The sequence below is a fragment of the Ptiloglossa arizonensis genome, chromosome 4 (assembly GCF_051014685.1).
Source record: "Ptiloglossa arizonensis isolate GNS036 chromosome 4, iyPtiAriz1_principal, whole genome shotgun sequence".
NCBI classification, from domain to species: domain Eukaryota; kingdom Metazoa; phylum Arthropoda; class Insecta; order Hymenoptera; family Colletidae; genus Ptiloglossa; species Ptiloglossa arizonensis.
The window spans coordinates 6970446-6982647 of record NC_135051.1 but is presented as its reverse complement, the minus strand read 5'-3'; positions in this window follow the sequence as shown (position 1 = coordinate 6982647).

The following is a 12202-nucleotide window of genomic DNA, read 5'->3' as shown; positions in this document are numbered from 1 at the left end:
ATTTTTATATTTTCAAAGTATTCAAGACCCAAAAAGTATTGCTTTGCTCGGAAAATCATTTTACTTTCCAAAACGGAGAGTACATAATTTAATAAAATGTTTATACGCTCTAAAAAAAACTCGTGTTTCGTTCCCACCGAAAATTGAATATTTCCCGGAAACAATTTCCACTTTTGAAAATTGATTTCGGTCCGAAAACAATTTCAGAAGTGACTCAAGACCAACGTTCTCAATTTGTTGAAAATTTTCAAACGAGAATATCGAAGTTCCATCGTTACCAATTACCATTGATCCACGGATACAGGAGTCGATGACAGTATTGTCAGTTTGATCGATCAGTTATTTTTTTCTCTCTCTCTCTCTCTCTTTCTCTCCCCGGAGAACAAAGACAGAGGTGAACGAGGGAAAAGGAAGGGACGAAAAGAAAATTGTACTCGGATCCCGTCGTCTACGCAATAATCTACGGGACGTATGCGCGTGCACGGGTCAGGCGGTGCTTTCATAAATTTCATTCGTCGTTCGTCACGCTGCCGGCTCCCCATTCCGGCCGAAACTTTTCGGAGACTCGAGGCGAGAGGTGGAATGCAAATTCCGCGACAACTTTAATAGCCCGGATTATAAAATAGATCCGAATTCAAATCGGCGCGCGCACGCGCGGCTAACTCCCATGGTAAATTTAAATCTTCCATTATGGCCGCGTGGCCGATGATAGAGGTTAGCTTGTTACTCTTGTACGATGGAGGTGGCCAACAGCGGCGGTTTCGGAGCAACGGGGAAACCCAACGGATGGTTTCGAGAGCCAAGAGGCACGGTAGCGTGAGTGCACGCTGCATAATAAATCGAAACAATAAAGGACAATGGAAGAAAGCTGCCAATATTGGCCATCCACTGTGAACACACCATTTTTACGAAGCGTACATTTACTCGGACAGGGTTCTCGGACCGAATTCTTCTCTGCTCGAATATTCGAACGATTCGAGAAACAAAATATACGTACCGAATACTATTTGAATTTCAAACGGTTCGAAAACTTGACAATTCGAATGCTTGACAGCTCGAAGACTCGAAATTCGAATACTAAGACTATTCGATATATTGAATACTAGTTAAATTTCAAGCGAGTCGAATATTTGACAGCTCGAAGACTTGAAATTCGAATATTAAGATGATTCGAATACTATTCGATGTATTGAATACTACTTGAAATTCAAGCGATTCGAATACTATTCGATATATTGAATACTAGTTGGATTTCAAGCGATTCGAATACTTGACAGCTCGAAGACTTGAAATTCGAATACTACGACCATTCGAATACTATTTGATGTATTGAATACTACTTGAAATTCAAGCGATTCGAATACTATTCGATATATTGAATACTAGTTGGATTACAAACGATTCAAATACTTGACAGCTCGAAGACTTGAAATTCGAATACTACGACCATTCAAATACTATTCGATGTATTGAATACTACTTGAATTTCAAGCAATTCGAATATTTGACAATTGTGATACCACTCAAACACTTGACTGAATAACTTAATTCCCGAATTGGCAATACTGTTGGAATACTTTACCAGCTGATACGTTCTCAAATACTTTATTATTCAATAAGTACTCTAATCATTCATCATTCGATAAGTACTCTAATCATTCGTCATTCGATAAGTACTCTAATCATCCATCGTTCAATAAGTATCCTACTTCTTTACTATTCGACAGGTACTCGAATTCTTCGCTATTCAATAAGTATTCGAATACTCCACTATTCAATAAGTATATCAAATACTTGATTTGTCGAATATTTGCGTACTGTTCAAACATCCGTACACGTTATTCCAACTGTAAAACATTCGAATACTTGATTCCTCGAATATTTGTACACCGTTCAAATATCCAGCCACGAATATTTTTGATAACGTTTTCCGGGTGGTTTGGAAAAAAAAAATAATAAATGACAAAACTATATCTCCGTTCGTTTGCATTGCATTATAACTCCGGTCGTTGCGCGCACGACCGCGCTTACAAGTAATAATTCGTAGCATTGTTCCTACGAGGCGATTTAGCTCTGTTTGGTTAACGATTTTTATCCCGTCGCATTTTGAAGCGTGTTTACTTTATAAAACAGTTCCCGCCGGCTCTCGACGCGGTACAACATATTAACAGAAATTCGCCCGAAACAGCGGAATTCCCGGGATTTCAGCGGAGTCGTTACTTTTTGCAAACGGAAACCGTAGCCCCGTGAATACGCAACAGAAATAAGCGATTCTTTCGTGGAAAATTTTTCCGAGAAGATAACGTTTCCACGGGAACGAAATAACCGGCGCTTTAAGGTCAAAAGTATTTTAGCTCCCCGTTATACACCGCGGTCGGACGAAAATAAAGCTAAAACGAAGAGCGGGGAAGCACCGTACAACCGTACATAAATATTAAGTCCAGTCTCTTTCCTCGTGCAAAAGTATTGGCTTGAATAATAACTTCGTTCGAATTTCCCGGACACGCAACTTCCCTGGCGGCCTTATCTCGAAATGTTTGCTTATAAAATCTGATTTCTATGAATACGTAAAATCGCAGATGTTCAGTGCCCCGGGAGCACTATCGGTCATTATTTATTTAACTTCGAAACGTTCGTATTCGTCGCGTTGGAAATGTTTTATTTTCCGACGTGGGGAACGCCAGAAAGAATTTACGATGCACAACGGCATAATTAATAAACAGTTCCAAGTGTTTGAAGAATTTTACAAGTTCGATTCCGGGAGCAAAACACCGAAACGCGAAGCCAATTCGTGCGTCGACGATGGTACGTTAACGTTGCTTGAATGCTAAACACTTGACAAAGTATCGAACCGAGATTAAAGAATAAATAAACTGTACCTTTTCGAAGGAGAACATTTGTATGAAAATATACTCCAAAGTTCTATACGCGTCCCAATCGTTTGGTACGATTTTGTTCAGCAAATTGAACAGTACACAAACACACGGTTCGAAATTAAATCGCTCGAAGATATCCAGAAATAATATACACCATTACCTCGTTAACTGTTGCGGTCTCCACCTCGTTAAATGTCACGCAACGAATCCCCACCACTTGAGAGTATCACATGATTATCAATAGCAAATAGAATTCTACTTGTTTTCTTACAAATACACCATTACCGCGTTAATAGTCACGAGCTCAACCTCGTTAACTATCGCGTGACTAACCTCCGATACTTGAGAATATCACATGATTATCGATAGCAAATAAAATTCTATTTGTTTTCTTACAAGTACACCATTACCTCGTTAGCTGTCACGAGCTCAACCTCGTTAACTATCGCGTGACTAACCTCTGACACTTGAGAGTATCGCACGGTTATCGATAGCAAATAGAATTCTACTTGTTTTCTTACAAGTACACCATTACCTCGTTAGCTGTCACGAGCTCAACCTCGTTAACGTGACTAACCTCCGACACTTGAGAGTATCGCACGGTTATCGATAGCAAATAGAATTCTACTTGTTTTCTTACAAGTACACCATTACCTCGTTAGCTGTCACGAGCTCAACCTCGTTAACTGTTACGTGACTAACCTCCGACACTTGACTCCATCAACGAGCTATAAATAATACTTTCGAATCTGTCGATATAATAGTAACATTGGTCGAAGATTCACGCGATATTATAACCAATAGCGAAACAACCATCGAGAAAGAATTCCCATTCCGGAATTTAAATTCCATCCGGTGGACATTCTCGGGGGCAGTCGCAGTGTAGATTTCGAGGCAGCGAGAGTCGGCGAGACGACAACGTGCACTCGAACAGCTGTATCTGTCACGCGTTATACCGAAACTCGGAGAACTGCGGTGATGCATATCGAGACTGATCGAAAAGTTGAATGAAATCGCGGCTCGCTTTTGACAGAGTAATTCTCCGTCGGTGGTCTCCCATCGTACATCGTGCAAGTAGATCCGGTGTTCAATTAACGGGAAACCGCGACTGGTGCCCGCGCGGACCCGGTGCCAAAAATGGAACGAAAGAGCGCGCTAGGGAAAACTGACGAGAATCGGAGACTAATTGCGAGTGCTGAGCTGCTCGAGAAATACTCCGAATAAATAACTGGTTTCCCGCGGTCGAATCGAAAAAAGGAAACCGGTCGCTCGGTGAAGAGGAAAGGGGTCTCTTCCACGTACCGGAACTCCCCACCATCGGCCAACCTACCATTATTCCGGACACCTCCACCGGTGGCACGGTAATTCCCGCTTTCGAGTGATCATTTTTACACAGAATTCGAGCAACGAAATCGGTAAAGCCCTCGACACGCTGTTTGTTCTCGCGTCGAGATCAAAATTTCTTATCCGCCCCGCTTACGAGTGAATCAGAGGCGCTCAGTGTTGTTGCTTAAAAGCGGGGAATAATGTATATATATGAATATATATGAATAATATATTTTCATTATTCTCGTTGATTCTCACTTTCGTCCTTCTTATATTCACTCATGAAAGTACTTGTAAATATACTTCGTATCGATTCTAACGCTCTTTGTCGAACGTTTAATAAGGTTTTGGCTTTCCATAGCCGACCGATTTTGTTTAACGTTTTACCTGCACGTAGACATCTTGTAATAAAACTCGGAGAGGATAGAAACAAAGTGAAATTTCCATTTAAATAAATTACCAAGTATTACAGATCAAAATTTGAAAACTCGCCACCTAACCCGCTTCCAAGACAAGCCACTACTAGACTGTCGCTTGAAAAAGGAGCATCTTATATTTACTTACAAAAGTATTTGTAAATATTGTTCGTATAAAAGGGATAGTGGCTTAAAGGGGGCGTGGCCAAAAGCGAGGGGGGCGTGGCCTAAAGTAGGAGGGGGCGTGTCCTAAAGGGATGGGGCGTGGCCTGAAGGGATTATTTCCGAATCTGTACCTCCCGCGGTTACAGAATCGCGTAGAGGAACAAACCTACCCCGCTTACAAGACAATCCACTACTAGACCGTCTCTTGAAAGAGGGACATCTTATATTTACTTATGAACGTATTTGTAAATATTGTTCGTATCGATTCCAAAACTATTCGTCGAGCAATTAATACGGTTTGTGTCACTCTATAATCAATTTAATGTTTCATCTACCCGTAGATATCTTGCAATAAAACTCACAGAGGGTAGAAACAGAGAAAAGTGTCCATTTAAACAAATCACCAAGTATAACAGATCAAAATTTGAAAACTCTCCACCTACCCCGCTTCCAAGACAAACCACTCCGTCTCTTGAAAGAGGGGCATCTTAAATTTACTTGCGAACGTATTTGTAAATATTGTTCGTATCGGTTCTAAAACTATTCTTCGAGCAATTAATTCGGTTTATGACATTCTATAGTCGATTTAATGTTTCGCCTACCGGTAGACATCTTTCAATAATCGCGAAATCTTGGCGAGTTGCATCGTTCGTGTATCTCGACTCTAATTATTTTCACTTACTTCCTTAGTTTCTTACTTTCAACTCGGTCGGCATCGACCTCGTAGGAATTTCCCTTTTTTCTCTCCGTGCCCCTTTCCCCTAACCTTTTTATCACGGCGATATCTTTTACGCGGGACATAAACTCACTTTAGCCGGGCATCCCCGCCGCGATATAAATACGCGGAGTTACTTAAACGTTCTCGCGGGGCGCCACCCCGACAAAGAACATCCGTTATCTTGATTATCGAATAAAAAGCGGCCGTGGCCATAGATAACCGTAAGCAGCGAACGAAATTAATTAACGACGCGTGTAGAGCGCCGCGATACCGGTGACTTAGGCGCGTTACATGTACACAGGTAACACGCGCCGTTCTGTTATCGAAGTTGTTACCTAATTTCGCGGCGCGCAGCGTGTTACAGCTGCGTCGGACGAGCACACCAACCCCCCTCTCCATCGTTCGCACCCCCCCCCCCCCAGCTCCGATATAAATTCTCCTCTAAATCGTTATAAACTAGCCACCGCGATTACTTCGTTATCGCGCTGAGATTATACCTCGTGGCATTTCTTTTCTTCTTTCGAAACACACTTCCTTCTCGTACACCCACCGCGTCTTTCAACCTTCCTATTTTTCTACACTTCGAAAAGTTCTTTATATACGCGACACTCGTTCGAATCGCGTTTGTACGGACTCTCTGCTGGGAATACGTCCCGGGACGAGAAGTAATATTCGACGAGAAGGTGACTCTCGAAGTAACTGGTGGAAAAATCGTTAAGAATAATGTCACCCGAGGATCTGCCTTTGAAAAGGATGAAATCGAAGGAATAGAATTCAAGACGGTGTTTCACGAGGAATTGAATGTATAAATGTGGAACGTATACAGGTTCGATTAAAGAGATAATATGTTTATATTATATATAGAAATTAATTAACTATAGAATTAATCTACAATTAATTATAGACGGTAAAACACCGTCTTGAATTTTATTCCTTTAATTTCTTCGTATATAAATGTTCTACATTATATATATAGAATTCGAATACTATTCAAATATTCAAACTACTTAATTATTTGAGTAGAATTCGAATACTATTCAAACATTACAACTACTTAATTATTTCAATAGAATTCGAATACTATTCAAATATTTGAACAGCTTAATTATTTGAATAGAATTCGAATACTATTCAAATATTCGAACAGCTTAATTATTTGAATAGAATTCCAATACTCTTAAAATATTCGAACTACTTAATTATTTGAATAGAATTCGAATACTATTCAAATACTATTTGAACATAATCCGAATACTATTGGAATACTCCATTATTTGAACACTATCCAAAATCTTAAGTCTTCCAGTATTTGAAGGACTGGCCAGGTATCCGGATATTCGATTAGAGTGATGTGGAAAGTCATCGTTCTCGATTAATGTAAATTTCCTTTTACTATTCAAACATTGATATTCGAATACCTATTCAAATCTTCGATTGGTAATATTCGAATACATATTCAAGTATTTGAACAACGATATATATATATATATATATATATATATATATCTGTTATAGAGAAAATATATTAAATTATATATTTTCACGTATGGTACAAGGGATTGTTATTTTTGCATCGTTCTTGAATTCTTGGAAATTTGATTCACATTGTTTTGATAGATAAGAAACGATGCACAGTTACAAGTAGAATAACAATGTCGTAAGTAGCTAGATTAATGCACAAGCTTATACGCGAACTGCGCTTATGGCGTTACGAACTATAACGGTGAGATTATCGTTAATTACGAACGACAAAGTGTTTACATTCTTAAAGAAAAGCCCAATAATGGAAACGACGCTATCGATTCTAAATCGAACGATAACGAAAGAAACGATCGGAATCGATGTTTCGAGTATAGATGCCAAAGATCCAACAACTGACATTCTCTGTGCTATATTTTTAATCCACTTGCGCGTAATCTGTATCGCGATGATATGGTTAAACAAACATATAGGAAAGATACGACGAAAAGGAATTCTTGAAATTCGTACTTTAAAAAATCCAAATTGGAATCTCGTTGTTACATTCTATCCCCGATGCGAAAGATTACTTTATCGATTTAATTAAAATTATCGATCAACACAAATTATCGACACTTCGTTGCATCGTGTAGAGGAGAACCATGCGAATATATTGCAACGAACATTGGTACCGTAACACGAAATTTACAAGCAAAATGGAACGTATGCGTTCCTGTTCTCGAGTGTTTAACCACTCGTTATATTTGACAACTTGTTATTGCAACTATGTGTGTGTTCACGATAAATGTTTGAAGGTTTCCCTTGTATATTTTATTATCCTCCGTGTTGCACCGTTTGACGTAATCTATTCAGTCGTAGTGCGCTTTCAATGAATATTCGAGTGTCTCTCAACGAGTTTGTTCCCTGGCTGGGAAGTGTCAATGTATTTTTAACATCGACATTAGTTTCTTTCGAATCGTTGTTCCCCCATAGCGAAGACGGATGTCTTCAGGGTTGACTAACGGATCGGTGTGGTTCTAACAGAGGGAACTTTCCCCTTTTAAGCATTGTCCTGGGATTCTAAAGTAACTTGTGAGACACTAGGGCTCTTGTGGCTCTCGAATGCTTCGTTTGTGCCGCGAAATACAGGGAACACACGCAAATAACGACGTCAGAACCAAACGATTCAAACAGACCTTGTCTACCGTAAAGCAAGTCGTTCTCATTGAACTTTGCGATCGATTTGTTTTTTTACACGATCGTTGCCAAGTGGCAGAGAAACAACGATCTCTACCACGTTCAGTTTCTAAGTAGAATATCCGCATCGTTCATTGACTGTGCAGGCTATCGGTGAAATCAATCCAATAACACACTCGTTAATACCGATACGTATCAATTTCCATGGATTGCGTTGAGGCATCAAATTGCTATCGAAATATGTTCTCACTGATATCGATACGATGTACTGGTTTACATTTCTTATAGTATCGGTACTGTTCGAACAAGTATCGCTGACTGTTTGAATAATTTAATGTTCATATAATAATTAAATAATTTAATATTCGAATAATTTTATATTCGAATAGTTATGTATTCGGATATAATTCCAATACTCGAATATTTAAATACGTATTTGAATATTTGAGTATGTAGCCGACTAACATTTGTGTGTACATTTGAACATCGTTGTTCAAATACTTGAATACGTATTCGAATGTTACCAATCGAAGATTTGAGAACGCGTTCGGATATCAATGTTTGAATAGTGAAAGAAAATTTACATTAACCGAAAACGTTGCATTTCCACATCCATTCTAATAGTATTCGAATTATGTCCAAATAGTATTAGAATTATGTTCAAATAGTATTTGAATAGTATTCGAATTATGTTCAAATAGTATTTGAATAGTATTCAAATTCTATTCAAATAATTGAGTAGTTCAAATATTTGAATAGTATTCGAATTCTATTCAAATAAGTAAGTAGTTGTAATATTCGAATAGTATCCAAATTCTATTCAAATAATTAAGTAATTTGGTATTTGAATAGTATTTGAATTCTATTCAAATAATTAAGTAATTCGGATATTTGAATAGTATTTGAATTCTATTCAAATAATTAAGTAATTCGGATATTTGAATAGTATTTGAATTCTATTCAAATAATTAAGTAATTCGGATATTTGAATAGTATTTGAATTCTATTCAAATAATTAAGTAATTCGGATATTTGAATAGTATTTGAATTCTATTCAAATAATTAAGTAGTTGTAATATTCGAATAGTATTCGAATTCTATTCAAATAATTAAGTATTTCGAACATTCGAATACAAAACAATTCGTCGAGCAGTCCCGGCCCTGAACAAGCCTAAAGAACAGATTGTTCAGAAGGGTTCCACCTCGCGATCCAAATTTCAAACTGAAACGTATCGATGGTCTCTAACCGCGTCTCGAACACCGTCGCAGGTGCTGGCTATTTTTACCACCCGATATTTATATTCGTGGAAAATAACAGGACGAAACGTCTATCCGTGTAACACCCCATCGTAAACCCTACCACCGTAACGCACAAAGAACGGATAATTCAGGATCGAGAGTCAATTTTACAGATTGGTATCGCCGAAGTCCCCCTCCCCCTGTCCACCTATGCACGCACGCGTGGCAACGAATTGCTGGCAGACCAGGGACCGACTGAAATTCTCATTAGTGTGAAGTGCAAGCCGCACTCTCGTCGGCTCTACATTCCCCCACAAGATGGGGTACACGCGGCCGAGACGGCCGCACGATATTGCACCGGCGTCGGGGACACGGGATTCCTCGTACTGGAGATGTTCCATCGCATTAATTAGGTGGTAACACGGGACGGGACCGCGCGACACACGCAATTTTTACAGAGCTGCTCGATGCGCGAGCCAGGGATCGTGGTTCCCGCGAACGCGTGGATTCCCACACGGATTGATGCCGCGAGCATCGCGAAACGAGTCCGACTAACACGGGGAGGATCCACTGTGCTCCCCACCGATTTTAATGGGATTTTCCACGATGCCGGAACACAGGGCACTGGTCCTGTGTACAGGGCGTTAGGCCTGGATACTTGACAATTAGTATTATATAAAAGATTTACTATTTAAGAGTACTGTTTCCATCATAATCTGTCAAATATAAAAGATTTACTATTTAAGAATAATATTTCCATCATAATCTGTCAAATATACAAAGATTTACTATTTAAGAGTACTATTTCCATCATAATCTGTCAAATATAAAACATTTACTATTTAAGAATAATATTTCCATCATAATCTGTCAAATATAAAACATTTACTATGTAATAGAACTATTTTCATCATAATCTATCAAATATAAAAGATTTACTATGTAATAGAACTATTTCCATCATAATCTGTCAAATATAAAAGATTTACTATGTAAAATTACTATTCCCATCATAATCTGTCAAATATAAAAGGTTTACTATTTAAGAATACTATTCCCATCATAATCTGTCAAATATAAAACATTTACTATGTAATAGAACTATTTTCATCATAATCTATCAAATATAAAAGATTTACTATGTAATAGAACTATTTCCATCATAATCTGTCAAATATAAAATGTTTACTATGTAAGAGTACTACTTCCATCATAATCTGTCAAATATAAAAGATTTATTTTGTAATAGAACTATTTCCATCATAATCTGTCAAATATAAAAGATTTACTATGTAAAATTACTATTTCCATCATAATCTGTCAAATATAAAAGATTTACTATTTAAGAATAATATTTCCATCATAATCTGTCAAATATAAAACATTTACTATGTAATAGAACTATTTTCATCATAATCTGTCAAATATAAAATGTTTACTATGTAAGAGTACTACTTCCATCATAATCTGTCAAATATAAAAAATTTATTTTGTAATAGAACTATTTCCATCATAATCTGTCAAATATAAAAGATTTACTATGTAAAATTACTATTTCCATCATAATCTGTCAAATATAAAAGGTTTACTATTTAAGAATACTATTCCCATCATAATCTGTCAAATATAAAACATTTAGTATGTAATAGAACTATTTTCATCATAATCTATCAAATATAAAAGATTTACTATGTAATAGAACTATTTCCATCATAATGTGTCAAATATAAAATGTTTACTATGTGAGAGTACTACTTCCATCATAATCTGTCAAATATAAAAAATTTACTTTGTAATAGAACTATTTCCATCATAATCTGTCAAATATAAAAGATTTACTATGTAAAATTACTATTTCCATCATAATCTGTCAAATATAAAAGATTTACTATTTAAGAATAATATTTCCATCATAATCTGTCAAATATACAAAGATTTACTATTTAAGAGTACTATTTCCATCATAATCTGTCAAATATAAAACATTTACTATTTAAGAATACTATTCCCATCATAATCTGTCAAATATAAAACATTTACTATGTAATAGAACTATTTTCATCATAATCTATCAAATATAAAAGATTTACTATGTAATAGAACTATTTCCATCATAATCTGTCAAATATAAAATGTTTACTATGTAAGAGTACTACTTCCATCATAATCTGTCAAATATAAAAGATTTATTTTGTAATAGAACTATTTCCATCATAATCTGTCAAATATAAAAGATTTACTATGTAAAATTACTATTTCCATCATAATCTGTCAAATATAAAAGATTTACTATTTAAGAATAATATTTCCATCATAATCTGTCAAATATAAAACATTTACTATGTAATAGAACTATTTTCATCATAATCTGTCAAATATAAAATGTTTACTATGTAAGAGTACTACTTCCATCATAATCTGTCAAATATAAAAAATTTATTTTGTAATAGAACTATTTCCATCATAATCTGTCAAATATAAAAGATTTACTATGTAAAATTACTATTTCCATCATAATCTGTCAAATATAAAAGGTTTACTATTTAAGAATACTATTCCCATCATAATCTGTCAAATATAAAACATTTAGTATGTAATAGAACTATTTTCATCATAATCTATCAAATATAAAAGATTTACTATGTAATAGAACTATTTCCATCATAATGTGTCAAATATAAAATGTTTACTATGTGAGAGTACTACTTCCATCATAATCTGTCAAATATAAAAAATTTATTTTGTAATAGAACTATTTCCATCATAATCTGTCAAATATAAAAGATTTACTATGTAAAATTACTATT